This window comes from Pinus tabuliformis, chromosome 1_1 (genome assembly GCF_031772625.1).
Source record: "Pinus tabuliformis cultivar Carrire ecotype Pingquan chromosome 1_1, CPIR1, whole genome shotgun sequence".
NCBI classification, from domain to species: domain Eukaryota; kingdom Viridiplantae; phylum Streptophyta; class Pinopsida; order Pinales; family Pinaceae; genus Pinus; species Pinus tabuliformis.
In genome coordinates this window covers 369,379,426-369,394,343 of record NC_142297.1, presented here as the reverse complement: position 1 = coordinate 369,394,343, position 14,918 = coordinate 369,379,426, and the positions used below count along the sequence as shown (strand labels likewise).

The following is a 14,918-nucleotide window of genomic DNA, read 5'->3' as shown; positions in this document are numbered from 1 at the left end:
CCTACCCAGTCCTTCTGACCCAAAAGTCCTAAAAATCCAACAGAGTCGAAGGCGCAGGTAGAGTGGCAGAAGGGGAATGGTCCTAGCAATCATTATTACCTCCAGAAACGTTGCACGCTCCATCTTGCCATCCTCAATGAAGAAAACTTCCAAATCTTAAAATTTAGATCTTATCATTCATTATTATGTCCAAAAATGTTGCACGCTCCATCCTTCCATCCTTAGTGAAGAGAACTTAAAATGAAATATTATCATTAAAATACCAAACAAGTTGTTGATTATTTTTTACTTCCACCTACAAAAGAGCATTTGCTAGTGCAGGAGATATGTTTTGAAATAGTACCATTGGTAGTAGTGTGTGTGCTGAGCTACCAAGCTCCAATGGTGGAACCTAATTTACTAGGAATGAAACTTAAGAAAAGGACTCAAAATAGATTTCCATCTACATCCTATTAAACTAGCAATATTTACAGTAAATAGAACAAATATCTCAACTATTTTCACATTTTTTAAACTGTACCTGTAGAGGTCCAACAGCTGCAAGACCAAAAGAGTTATTCTAAAGCTTCAAGCTGTAAAAAATTTGACCATCACGCCATATAAGTTTCCCATTCATTTGAAGGCCTTGACATACTGATGATGCAAGTAAAACAGGCAATGGAGGCCTGCACAAAGCATTAACCAAACATCACAAGTTGCTTTAATCAAGTTGACACTTATCATAGTAAATACAATTCACATCTAACAACAATAAAGCCAATATTTTCCATTTTTTATTTACAAAATGAAATGGAATTGACTATCTAATACCCACCCAGAGCCTACTGCCCACTAATCTCTAGGGACAAGTGCATTGCCTAAAACTATCAAATAACCAAGAAGATCTAGGATAGGAGGTGGAGTTGCTGCTATGGGTACTGCTTTTGATTGAACATTGGGACCTTTGGCAGGTGAAAGATTTCTATCTCAATGGCTGATAATTCTTCATATGGAAGGTAACAGTTTACTTTCAAGTTTGAAGGTAACAAGGTACATTAGGAGGTAACAAGGTACAAGGTACATATGGAAGGACATATGGGAGGTAACCTGTACAAGCATAAAAAGTGCTTAGAAGAATATATGTGTGCTCTGACTTCTTAGCAACATCAAGGAAAGACTTAATTTCAAAAATAAATTCTTTAATGATCTCTGTACCTATTACTTACCACTTCAGATAGAAGTGTTGAGCGTGAAAACTGCCAAAAAACCATATTATTATTAGACATATTGGAAGAAAACTCCTTGACCTAAGCATAAAATATAATACTTATACTAGAAAAACCTATACAAATGCAAACATCTCAAATAGTGATAGATGAACTTAAGCCTTTTCATTGAAATAACTTACCACTTCTCTGGTATCCATTTTAGAATCCAAACTAAATCCCAAAACTTAGAAGATTGGCCATTCTTGAACTTCTTTCCTTCTCATTCTCTAGCTCAAAATGGTGAGCCCCATGCTTGTGATCATAGGGCATAACAAAAATAGCATCCAACAATCTAGATGATGCCATCAGCTGCAAATCCTTCTATGCTAATTATTTATTGTAGCTTTTCTGGAGGATATAGAGCTTGTACCATGCATAAGCAAGATACAAATGAATTTCTAATATCTAAAATATCTTTGTTAACTTTGAATAGTAGATTTTCATCATTTGAGGTTTAGGAATATTCTTGACCATACACAAGGCCATGAATATCTTCAATAGAGTGAAAAGCTTCCTACATGTCATATGCCATCTGTCATAAGAAATAGTATAAGGAAAAGATATATTAAAAATAAAAATATTTTAGCTCACAGATTTTATAGTAGGTTCATGAAATTTCATTCAACCCAAAGCTTCCTCTACAATAGGGTATTCTCCAATAATTAATTTTTAAAAGATCAAACTATATCAACCTTCCCATCTAGACAAATATAATCCTATATCTAATTCAATAGATAACATTTTAGATTTCTGGTCCCCATTCAATAGTGATACCTTCTTAAGGGTGTGCCAAAAATCTACTCAACATGACATTATAACTATTTACATCGTGGGCAATATGGCTAAACTCCTAACCAAAGATAAATGGTTTCTAGAATATGATTTCCCTACACATTTCCCTCATCCCATTTCACAATGGTAGCCAACAATCTAGATGATGCCATCAGCTGCAAATCCTTTTATGCTAAGTATTTATTGTAGCTTTTCTGGAGGATATAGAGCTTGTACCATGCATAAGAATGATACAAATGACTTTCTAATATCCAAAATATCTTTGTTAACTTTTAATAGCAGATTGTCGTGATTTGAGCTTTAGGAATCTTCTTGACCACACAAAAGGCCATGAATATCTTCTATAGAGCGAAGAGCTTCCTACATATCATATGCCATCCATCATAAGAAATAGTATAAGGCAAAAATATATTAAAAATAAAAAATTTAGCTTACATATTTTACAGTAGGTTCAAGAAATTTCATTCAACCCAAAGCTTCCTTTGCAATAGGGTATTCTCCGATAATTAATTCCTACAAGCTCAAACTATATCAAAATTCCCATCTAGACAAATATAATCCTATATCTAATTCAATGGATAACATTTTAGATTTCTAGCCCCCATTTGATAATGATACCTTCTTAAAGGTGTGCAAAAAATCTACTCAACATGACATTATAACTATTTACATCATGGGCAATATGGATAAACTCCCAACCAAAGATAAATGTGTTGTGCCTTTTTCCCATAAGAATTTATTAGCATACCCCTTTTAGTCGAGAGAAGATCCTTTGTATAGTGGGATACAATCTTTAGTTCTAATGAGGGCATCAAAAAATCACCCTTGGACAATTGACTACTAGCGTCTTTACAATAGTTTTTGCTCACTGACTTGATACTTGTCTCAGGGGAGTTTTCCTTGAGCGTATTTTTCCCAACACTTTTCCTTAAGGTAAAAGTGTGTATACATTGTTGTATGTAATCTTGATCTTCCATATTATCAATACAAGAAGATACAGATCCACCAGTTGGATATGCAATAAGTGCGAAATTAGACAGCTCAAACTGTTCACACTTTGTGTTTTCATCGAAGTTGGCTAATGTTGCATGTTCTTCATCAGAATTTGTCCATATTTGTCCATACTGTTATATTTTGTTTTTCTACAATACAACTTTCATCTACACTGCCCCCTGAATGTGATTTCTCCTCATTCATTTCCTCAACCTTATCCTCATTATACATCATAGTGGACAATCATCATTCTAGTACAGAACAACCTCTAGATATTATTGGTGAATAATTATAGTTAATGGGTTCTCATGTAACGATTTCCAATACCAATGGAACAACATATAACTTGAATCACTCAAGTAATGAATCTCAATTTAACAACATTATAATATAATTACATTCTACCATAAATACTCATTCACCATAAGTTTATTATATCTTAGGAAGATATATTAGATGAGAGCCTAGCACATTTCCTTCATTGTCAAAAGAGAGATGTCCACGTGCAAATTATCCCTCACTCCATGTGAGACTATTGCAGCATAGTTGTTATGGGAAAATGAAGGAATTGGTCATGGCACTTAAACGCTGAATTGAGCTAGTATCCATGTTGTCCAATTAGGGCTATTACATCTTGTCACAGGAAAATATTGCATGACATTTCAACATTACAAAGGCAACAATCCAGGCATAGTCACTCTTTGTTTAGTTAAGTCAAAGCTCATGGAGAATGATATCCAGGTGTTTTAGCCTATATTCAACCTCTTTTGGGTAGCAACCAAGAAAGTGAAAAAGCTCAAAGTCTGTAATCCAACAGGAGAAGAAAAAATTAGGATAAAAAAAGTCTACAACACTTGAAGAAACCGAAGTCTATGACTAAGCCGAATCTCAATCTAAAGCTATCTATTTGCAGCAGGATCTGAATATCTATGGTAAAGAGTGAAGGGTTTGCCATAGTGTTGTGGGGAAAAGTATCCGATGCGGATGACACTAACCCTTTCTAAAGCTGACAGACTTTAGCAACAACTGAATGACAAAGTTTTCATGTTCATCTTTATGAAAGCACAGAGAGAATAGAAAGAGGATCAACCAACCTGGTGTCTTGCGCTTAGTCGATCCTTGTCCTTCTCGCTTTGTATCCCGTTCCCAGCTCTTTACTCTCCAAGCCGATCCAGCTACACACAGAATCTGCACAACAAAAGGGAGCAAACTACGAGATACAAGCAATCATAATTGAAGCATGGATTAGGTTGCATCAAATATACATGTAAACACAAAAGCATCTATGTAAAACTAGTATATAGAAGAACATGCAAACTTTATTGATAGAAAGTAACAGGGTTCCAGAGGAAGTTACAACCAATGATGTTGGCCCCAATCCAGCAGCACCTCCTCGACAGCAAGAACTCTCTTCTTCACCTCTAGTAAAAAAATCACCCAATAATCCTGGCAGTATACCAACAGCACCTCCTTGCTTATACAAAATTCCAGCCTCCTTAGACCTCATAGAAGAGCTCTATATATAGGAGAGAAGAAGAGAGGATGAGTCAGCTTGAGGCTGGCATAGAGCTGACTAGTGTCCTCTCCCTCTTCAGTTAATCTTCAGTTCTTGAGTCCACTTGGAGATCCTTGGTTACACATGGTGATCAAGTACCTCTTACTCATCACAAGGCGAATCTGATGAACCAAGTGTCAGTTTGGAAGCTTCCTGGGCAATTGACACCTTGCAGGAGGACTGTGCCACTTGGCCAATCTCACCCAGCGCAGGTAGCCTTCATTGTTTTTGACTTCCAGCGCAGGTACAGAGTGGGACAGTTGCAATACAACGCAGAAGCTCAGTTAAGCAGCTGACATGATCCAAAATAAGCCTGTTCTGAAGTGTTTTCAGGTGGAGAACTGATTGGAAGTGCTGTTGATTGATGACCTTGTTCTTTTAGGGGTAAGAACAACATGTTTAGGGACTGAGGATCCCTGTAATTATCGACATTTCCTGCTCCTTGACGCGAGGCACAAAAATGTCTATAACACATAGTAGCCAAAGATCAGTAATAGAAGGCAAAGATTCTGTAATTGGAAGTCATCCTATTATAATAAGAGACTAAACCTGCAATACGAACATAAATTCAGAAGCTGCTTCTGACTTTGACTAGGCAGAGACTCAACTATTGACCTTGACTTAAAGAGGAGGGCTGACTTGGAGGGACTCTTTGGTCTTGTGTTGGATATCTCATTTTGAATAAATTCAATAAGAGGAGGATTGTTGGGTTTTCCACTATTGAGAGGTTTTTCCCTGGCTTGAAAGCCTAAATCTCTGTGTCTTGTACTTCTTTGTATTCTTGGAAGAATAATTTGTGTACTTACTTGATGAAAGAGAAATATTAACTAACAAAGAAAATAATATTTATATAGGAGTTTACTTCCAACTATGAAGGAATACAATGAGGACATAAAATTTGTAAATCTTAAACATGGCTAGGCCACTGCACCTCCAAAAAATTGACTCATTAAGCCATCAACTAGAAAACTTCTATGGAACTCCAAAAACAAATGAATTAGAATGAATTATCAACCAAAATCAAGGGCCTTTACACTTTACATTTGATAATCTATTGCAGTATGAATATTGAGGTCACAATTATTCATTTGTATTGCATTTTTGTAAGAAAGGATGATCATATTTTATATATTTTGTCTAGTAAGGCCTGCACTTCATCATTGCCAGCTCTAACCAAGGTTTCATGTTCCCATTGTAATGAACAACAGCTGCATTGTCAATCTCTAAATAGTCTACGCTAGGATTATATCCTAAACCCAACACATGCCAAGACTTGTCTAAAGGATGGGTCAAGCCATAAAATGTTCAATCCACGTGGTAGTGTTCCAAGCTTCCAAAACACTCTATCCTCATTCTGACATACAATAAAAGAAAAACTTAGAAATCAAACAAAGAAAAACCCATAAAGTTTTCTAGCTAATTACTTCAGATTTTCTACAAATACTTTAAAGTAAGCATCGTAGGAATTAACATAAATAAACAACACTACACACTTACCTTGTTCTGCCACTTGTGATATATTCCAGTTATATCTTGTTTCTCCCATTCTTTGAGATCAAATACATTCATCCCATATGCCCAACCGCAAGAATTAGGATCAAAGTGCCTGGCTATGTGCGGATTGGAAAAATTAAGGTATTTGTCAAACCGATGAAAGTTGTCTCCACAAGTTTCCACTAAACCATTAACGTTTCCATGAAGATCTACTGACCACAAGGGCGTCAAATCTTTCCACACCACAATATCATCATCCAAGAAAAGGATCTTGTCCATTTTGGGAAAAATTTGTGGAAAATAGAAACGAAGATGATTTAGCATGGATAAATATTTTGGATTTATATATTTCAAATTGGAGGAACATGTTGAGAGTGTAGTCGAGTGATCAACCTTGAAATAATACTCTTTCATAGCCATCGATTCACGTTGTTGAAGCACAGAGCAATAGGAGGAATTGAGCCATTTAAAATCATCAACATTTTCTACATGTATCGCAGCTTTCCCTGGGGGATTAAGTAAAAACCACATTTTCATGGTCCCAAAATTTAACTTGTCTGTGATGAGATGAAATACATGTTTCTCAGATTCCTGCAAACACATGTAAATCACCTACAATGAGATCCAAATATTAAATGTAAAATGTAGCAAAATTTTTGGACTTCCAAACTTTAGAGTAATTTAAATTAATAACACTTCACCTTAGCATTTGTGACAGTTGAATTCACAACCACAGATGAAACCAATACATTGTCAGAAAATAATGCATAGTCAGATCCTCCAACTTGTCCTTTTTAGAAAATTATCTCCTTTCAAGAGGAAGAAAGTAATAATCTATGGTCAATCGCATGGACAGACAATGCAGGCCCTTGGGAACAGACTTTGTTTCCACCTGACTTAACAATTTACTTTGCTTTTCCAAGGTCCTTACTTGCTCGTCTGCAGACTGAAGCATGGCTTGCAACTTCTTTGTTAGTATTGTGCAACCATAAAATTGTTCTCTAGCCTTGGATAGGACATGACCCATAGCCTTGATCTTCTCAGGTGCACTGAAACATTCTTATCAATTATTAGTCATGAAAAAGAGAATGAAAAACAGAAAGATTGACACACAGACTGTAACTTTAAATGAAACAAAGGATATGAACACCAAATGAAAATGGAAGCACTTACTACTCTTGATTTTCAAGCAGCCAATGCGAAAATCCAAGGGGTAGTGTTCCAAGTTTCCACAGCACTCTATCCTCATTCTGACATACAATAAAAGAAAAACATAGAAATCAAACAAAGAAAAACCCATTAAGTTTTCTAGCTAATTACTTCAGATTTACTTCAAATACTTTAAAGTAAGCATCACAGGAATTAACATAAATAAACCACACTACACACTTACCATGTTCTGCCACTTGTGATATATTCCAATTATATCTTGTTTCTTCCATTCTTTGAGATCAAATACATTCATCCCATATGCCCAACCATAAGCATTATGATCAAAGTGCCTGGCTATGTGCGGATTGGAAATATTAAGGTATTTGTCAAACCAACGAAAGCTTTCTCCACAAGTTTCCACTGAACAATTAACATTTCCATGAAGATCTACTAACCACAAGGGTGTAAAACCTTTCTGCACCACAATATCATCATCCCAAAAAAGGATCTTGTCCAGTTTGGGATAAACTTGTGGAAGATAGAAACAAAGATGATTTAGCATGGATAAATATTTTGGATTTATATATTTCAAATTGGAGGAACGTGCTGAGATTGTATTCAAGTGATCTCCCTTGAAATAATACTCTTTCATAGCTTTGGATTCAAGTTCTTGAAGCACAGGGAAATAGGAGGAATTGAGCCATTTAAAATCATCAACATTTTCTACATGCATCGCAGCTTTCCTTGGGGTATTAAGTAAAACCCATATTTTCGTGGCCCCAAAATTTAACTTGTTTGTGACAAGATGAAATACATGTTTTTGAGATTCTTGCAAACACTGGTAAATCACCTATGATGAGATCCAAATATTAAATGTAAAATGCAGCAAAATTGTTGGACTTCCAAACTTTAGAGTATTTTAAATTAATAACACTTCACCTTAACATTCATGACAGTTGAATTCACAACCACAGATGCAGCCAATACATTGTCAGAAACTAATGCATAATGATAAAGAGTTGGATCCTCCAACTTGTCCTTTTTATGAAATTTCTCTTTTTAAGGGCAAGCAAGTAATAATCCATGGTGAATCGCATGGACAGACAGTGCAGGCCCTTGGGAGTAGTCTCCGCTGCTAGCTGACTTAAAACTGTACTTTGCTTTTTCAAGGTCCTTACTTGCTCGTATGCAGACTGAAGCATGGCTCACAACTTCTTTGTTACTATAGCACAATCATAAAATTGTTCTCTAGCCTTGGATAGGACATGACCCATAGCCTTGATCTTCTCAGGTGCACTGAAACATTCATATCAATTATCGACCATGAAAAATAGAATGAAAAGCAAAAATATTGACACACAATCTAAAACTTTAAAAGAAAAAAAAGGATATGAACACCAAATGCAAATGGAAGCACTTACTACTCTTGATTTAGAAGCGGCCAATGCGAAAACTATTACCCTTGACGTAGATCAGAATCTGCATTAGCCTGATGCAATGTACACTGACATTCTTTAATACGAAGCATCAATTCATGGTATAAATCAAGATTATTCCTAGCCTGGGAAATGCTTGAATACACCTTAGCCATGATCAGTTGGTCTTGCATCAATCTAACAGTGGAGTCAGAATTCTTGTTCTCATTCTCCTGCCTCCAAATGCTGTATTTTCCTAGGATAGCAGAATCTACCTGCTTGGAACGTTTAATTGTTGCGTTTTCAAGCTCAACTCGTTTTTCTTCATCCTATTAAATAAGCTCTCTTGACCTTTTCTCCCTCCTCTTTTGTCTCAATTGTTGTAAGCATTAAACTACTATAAATTAAAGCATACTATGCTAAAGTCTAAGAAATATAAAATTTTTCTATTGGAGAAGTAACATTCAAAAAGGATTTTGGAAAATAATATAGTTATTCCCTTCTCCATGAGAACAAAAAGTAGTGACCTAGTGCAACTTTTTAAGTTTAGAGTTCCTGAGTCCTCTGTGTTAGTTGTTATGACATCAATCACCTACCCAGTAAATAAAATTTATTTTCAATTCTCTGCTCAATAGGGGAGAAATCAAATTTAAGATATCCAAATGCAGCAGGTTTCTTATACTTGGCTCCTTTGGGAAGAGAGAGTCAATGCTCTCTGTTAAACTCTACTTTCTCCAGTCATCTACCTATTCCTGTGAACCCCACAGATAAATAGATAAGAGTGATTTTAAACATATGACAGAGCTCTAGTATCCTCAATAATTCCTCTCTATTTCAATCCACTCAAGTTGATTAAATTTCAGTTTAGGCACACTATTTATTTTCTAGGATTAGACTAACGTAAGTGCAAGTGCATTGCCCAGATCCTGAAAAAGAACAAAATGGCCATAGAAAAATAGAATTGATTTTCAAGATGTGGAAAGAGAATACCATTCTAACAGATCCATCTCCTGAGATGTTGTGCCCTTCTATTTTAAATGACAAAAAATGCATAAAAGGTCAAGCAGAAAAACATGATGGAGAAGAATATCTATAAAAATACTGAAATGCTAAAAAGGGGTTTGCTTTGCTATCATGCATATGCTAAGATCGAGATTTCATTACACATCAATAATAAAATGGTGTGTATAATATCTATCGTTTGTTTTGGCCAATGTTCTGTGAACACTATGGGAATAGTGTGAAAATGATATGTATAGCAGAAAGTAGCTGGTGAACAAGATTGTCGTTGTGAATTGGGTCTCGGTTGGGTGGATCAGAATTCGTTTTAGCTTGACTGATGAGAAGTGGATTTAGCTTTATGGATGGAAAGTGGGTCTGGCTTGGATAATGAGTGGACAGGAAGAATGATTGTTACCCTTCCCACCTAGATTCAATTCCCACAAGATTCAATTCCCATGAGTAAGATGTTCAACTGAACTCTTAACAAATATATTTCTATAATTCCCATCTAGCTTATGTAGAATCTAGCGCACACTTAGTACCATCCTCCTCAGAATGAGGAGTGCCCAGTGAATTCACCGAGTAGTTGCCCAGCAAAATTACCAGTCATATGCATTTCCCTTTGTTAAAAAATGGAAAGAGCATTGTTATTTCTTGCTATCAAGATGAATGGTTCCATTATCTTTGGCAAGGGAAATTACCCTAGGGGTAGTTGGCAAAACCTTTGCTCTTGCATGAGAGAGGTACAAACTTTGAATCTTTCTCCTAGTAGGTATTGTACTGTGTTAATGCAGAGATGGAGTTCACAGCTTCACATAGATAAAATGAGAGGAAACCTATAAAGAAAACTCACAAAATGTTTGGAAAAATGCTAAAGGCGCTAAACTTTTGACAATAAGCGAGGAAAGTAAGTTTGATAACATCTGCACCTTCAGATCTTGTGAAAATGCTAAAAGGAAAATCAGATTCCAAAGCCGGTCCATGGGGTTTTGGTTCAATGATTAACCAGGGGTGGTGAAGGCAAACAAAATTTCGAAGCAGGTCCATGGGGTCTTGGTTCAATGGTTAACCGGGGGTGATGATAATTCCCTACGAAGGCTCAAATCACATAAATACATTATTCAATGGGTTCTCAATGAAAGGGATCTTTCTAAAATAGTATAAGACGACTACACTTCATTGTAATGGAGATCTTACTTGAATGTTATAAGAAGTCTACACTTCATTGTAATACTACCAGATTAAGAAACGGCATGCTTGCCAATAAGGATAAATTAAACACTGACCCACCCCAGAAAAAGAGACAGAAGCAACCTAACGAGGGAGGAGGGAAGGAAGAAGCTTACCAATGAGGGAGTAGGGTAGGAAGAAACTTACGAGCGAGGGAGGAGGGAAGGAAGAAGCTTACCAGTTGCAGATGTAGATGCGGAGTGAAGAAACCTAGCTACCAGAAAAACTAATGGCATGACCATAAAGATAACAAGGAAGCCCACCACAGTTATTCGATGATGAAAACCCTGACCTCCCCATCCTCCATTTCTACCATGCTGGTAGCCCTACAACCCTCCATTCCACACACCTCCTCTTTTCACAGGCATCTTTAGCTCTCAACCCTAACACCACTTTTCTCCTTCTCCTCCTCCTAAACAGATATCGAGCAATGCAACCCTTACTCAATCATAATCCTATACATCAAACCCATATCATGGTTAGTAGAAATATATGAAGTCAGCAACAACCAAAAAAAACCTTAGATCTCATATATACTTCAGAGCATTTGATATAAAAATTTACCAAAGGCATTACGAAATGAATAGATCAACTAAGTTCATGCAATTTTGAGAAAGAAAGGGACACTCACATGGTAAAAACCTAGATGAAAATGGGCATAGGGGCTGGAAGTAGACAGATTTGAGGGTCTCTATCTCTATTAGCCCTTTTAGTTAAAAAACCAAAACATATAGTTAAGGGAAACACATCATTCAGATTCAGATGCCAACATAAATGTTATTATTAATGGGGATCCTCACCAATCTGGTTGACCGTTCATACACTACGACATAGGAAGAGGAAGAACAAACAGGCAGCGTTGGGTATATATGACGCCCCTCAAATTACTAATTTAACTGAGCAAGTTCTGACTTGGCATGCCTTGCGTTGATGCATGTAAGGGTAAAGGGAATGCTAGGGGGGTAATTTGATGTAGAACAAGGGTGAATTATGCCTCCCTGAATGCACATCATGAGACTGCGTTTAAGATTCATGATTCTAAAGTTGCGAGAATACTAGAGTGTAAGGACAAGAGAGAAGCTAAACATATTGTGATCTAACATTTAAAAGGATGACTTTTTGATTGATTTCTCATTCAGAATGAAGATAAAAAATTTGATGATTGGGGGAGAGAAATGATGAGTGTTCTATTGAGTAAAGGAAATACATCATTTTGAGGCCATGGATAGATCTTAATGTTCTGGGATGCCAGTGTTAGTAAAACCTTACCTAAATGCCTTATGACTGCCACATGGATGAGTGTTACACTTACATTATTGATGCACTAACCATAGGGAGTTGGTATAATATTCATGGTTATGGGTGCTTACAAAACTAGGTTTTCATATACCTATGAAGTGAAAGGGAAGCAAGTACCCTTTCTTCAAGATAGGAGTAAGGTTGTAAGCTTTAAACCAGCTGACAGAGAAAATTTTTGTTAAAGAATACATTTTACACATCCTGTGTCCATTAGTATGAACCGATTTATAAACATAGTGTTGGATTAATGTCATAGCACTTCTACAAGCTATTTTGATTCTCAAAAAACATGTTGTATGTTGTCGTCTGCTTTGAATTTTTCACAAGAAACAATTGGTCCTTTAACATGACTCGAGTGTGCCAACATGGACTGAAGAAGAGGTTATTAGCATTGCAAACCCTCTTCTCAGATCAGTTTGTCAATTTTAAATTTAGCAGAAATTGGCAATAAAACATATGATGTTCTAGAAGCTAAAAGACAAACAACACAGGAATCACAACTTCTTACCTCTATCGTTGTCATCTTTAGCTTGGCCCGCCAGAATGCTATCAGAGTTAAGGTGAGGGCAAGGTATCCGAGCTAAGCTGAGGGCAAACCCAAGCAAGGAAGAAAGAAATCACAAGAAGTTTTCTGACAACACTGACCTCCTTCCTCTTCAAAGATCAGTCATCATGAAGCACTGAAACTCCTACTGCAAAATTCTAGGTTATAGATCCCAGAAAGGAAATGAGATCAAGGCCTCATCAATCAAGCATCTCTAGGATAGAGCTCTCTGTCAAATTGTTGGTCAAATTATCTATATCTAAGGCCTTTTGTCATGACTACAGCCAGGAAGCTTTGGTTGCTTTAGGGTCAAATATTCTGTTATGAAATCACCGTTGAATTGAATTTGGTTTGGAGATAGTGTCTCACTCGCAATTCCTTCTCTATTGCAGGTTTATATAAAATCATATCTGAAGCTATAAAGTTCCTAGTGCATCTAAGTTCATATATATAATATTATTCTTGAGCTCATTGACATGCCTTCGACCTTGTATTAGGGATTTTTCTGTCTCACAGAGAAGTATAAAATGTTAAAAAAGGTGAAGTATCCTCGGCCCTTGGACATCAATCAAGAGGGTTTGAAAAATAATTTTCATGGTTTTCCATTGGATAGATGCTTATTGAAGGTAAAGGATCAACCTTTATGCGTCTCTGAGATTCTGGTATCAAAGGAGAGGGGGTTCATGACAAATAAATATCATTTCAAGGATCTTGAAATCTAAAACACAATGTTCTAAAATCTCATTTAAATAGGTATGATTGTTATTGGTGTCTAAGCCAAATGCATCTCAACATTTCTTCTCATATCAACTCATTGAGGCAATCAGGACACACACGTGGGTTTAGCCTAGAGCCATCAGTTTTTATATGATTTTTACATCTTGGGTTTAAAAAACCTTTATATTCTCTAATTAGTAATTTCTAGTACCCATGCTCGGTGCATGCTACACATTATTTTTCATAGCTGCCAAATTTGCATTCCATCAGTTAAAGCTAGGATAGAATTAGTCTTAGTCAAAGAAGTCTATTTTATTTGATCGATTCAAACTGAATTTAATTTACTATGGTTTTTCCTTTCCTCTAATTTACTCTAGTTTCAATAACCATCAAATCTTCTAAAGACAGAAATTCGATAATAGAACTGGATTTAGATAGAGACTTACTGCTGCAAGAAATGGATACAGTAGAAAGTTCATTCCCAAGGCTCGGCTGGTTAACGGGCTCCATGAATTTTTTTCCCTCTTCCCTAGATTTATCAACAGCCTTTGTTGCAGCAGCCTCAGAGGGGTTTTTGTTGCCTATGCTAGGGAAAATGTATGATTCCAAAGGGGATGTCCAACAATCGAAGCTTTTTCATCAGTTACTCGAGTCCAGACTTTCTGGAATAGGTCTATCAACCTCTTTCACTACCTTGGAGGAGAAGTCGAAAACCTATAGAGAAAGGGGCATTTTTTGGGTGATGGTGGAAAGGAAAAGCCCTATTTGAACCTTATGTGGGTCTGGGGTTCCATAGCGAAGACAAGGAGTCGCACAAGTTCCAGTTAGGTTTCCCGTTCCCTGCACAAAATTCCAACAATCCCCTTCCTCTATCAAACTGGAAGGGAAATATAGGATACTTGTAGAAGAATGTTGGTCTCTGTTGCTAAAACCTCCTCCAGAATTCAAAAATTCATGGTTTGAACAAAATTGCTGAAGCATTTTCCAGAATTCAAAAATCCAGGGTATGAACAAAGTTGCATCACCCATTGTTCTTCTTCCATTCTTGAAAGCTCCTCGAGGGTGATCCTTGAGGGTTTGAACAAAAATAGCATCGCCCACCTTGAAATTTTATTCGGTGACTGGTATGTGGGAGACAAAATGTCTTACATAAAGTTATTAAACTGCCATGGTATGTTTTAACAAGCTCTTATGAAAAAAATATATATATCTTCTAATGCCTCTCAATGTCTTCCATGGGGAATTTTGATTATGATAATTTCAATAAATAAAATGAAATTTTAAGATGAATTCATGTAGTAGTGATTCAATGGAATGGAATTATTTTTAAATGCTTTGGAAACCTTTTTTCACGATTTTTTCAGATATATTTTTTTTCTAGATAGTTTCACCTTTTTGAAAGGTGGAAAAGGTGATAGTCTCTTGTAGTAGTGATTCAATAAAATGGAATCATTCTTACATTTTTGGAAACCTTTTTC

The 14,918-nt window shown here is 36.3% G+C and overlaps 1 pseudogene; it reads right to left on the bottom strand.

The window, feature by feature from the left end:
- Positions 1-5,667: 5,667 nt before the first annotated feature.
- LOC149213155 (polygalacturonate 4-alpha-galacturonosyltransferase-like) overlaps positions 5,668-14,918 on the bottom strand; it is a 31,087-nt pseudogene continuing 21,836 nt past the window's right edge.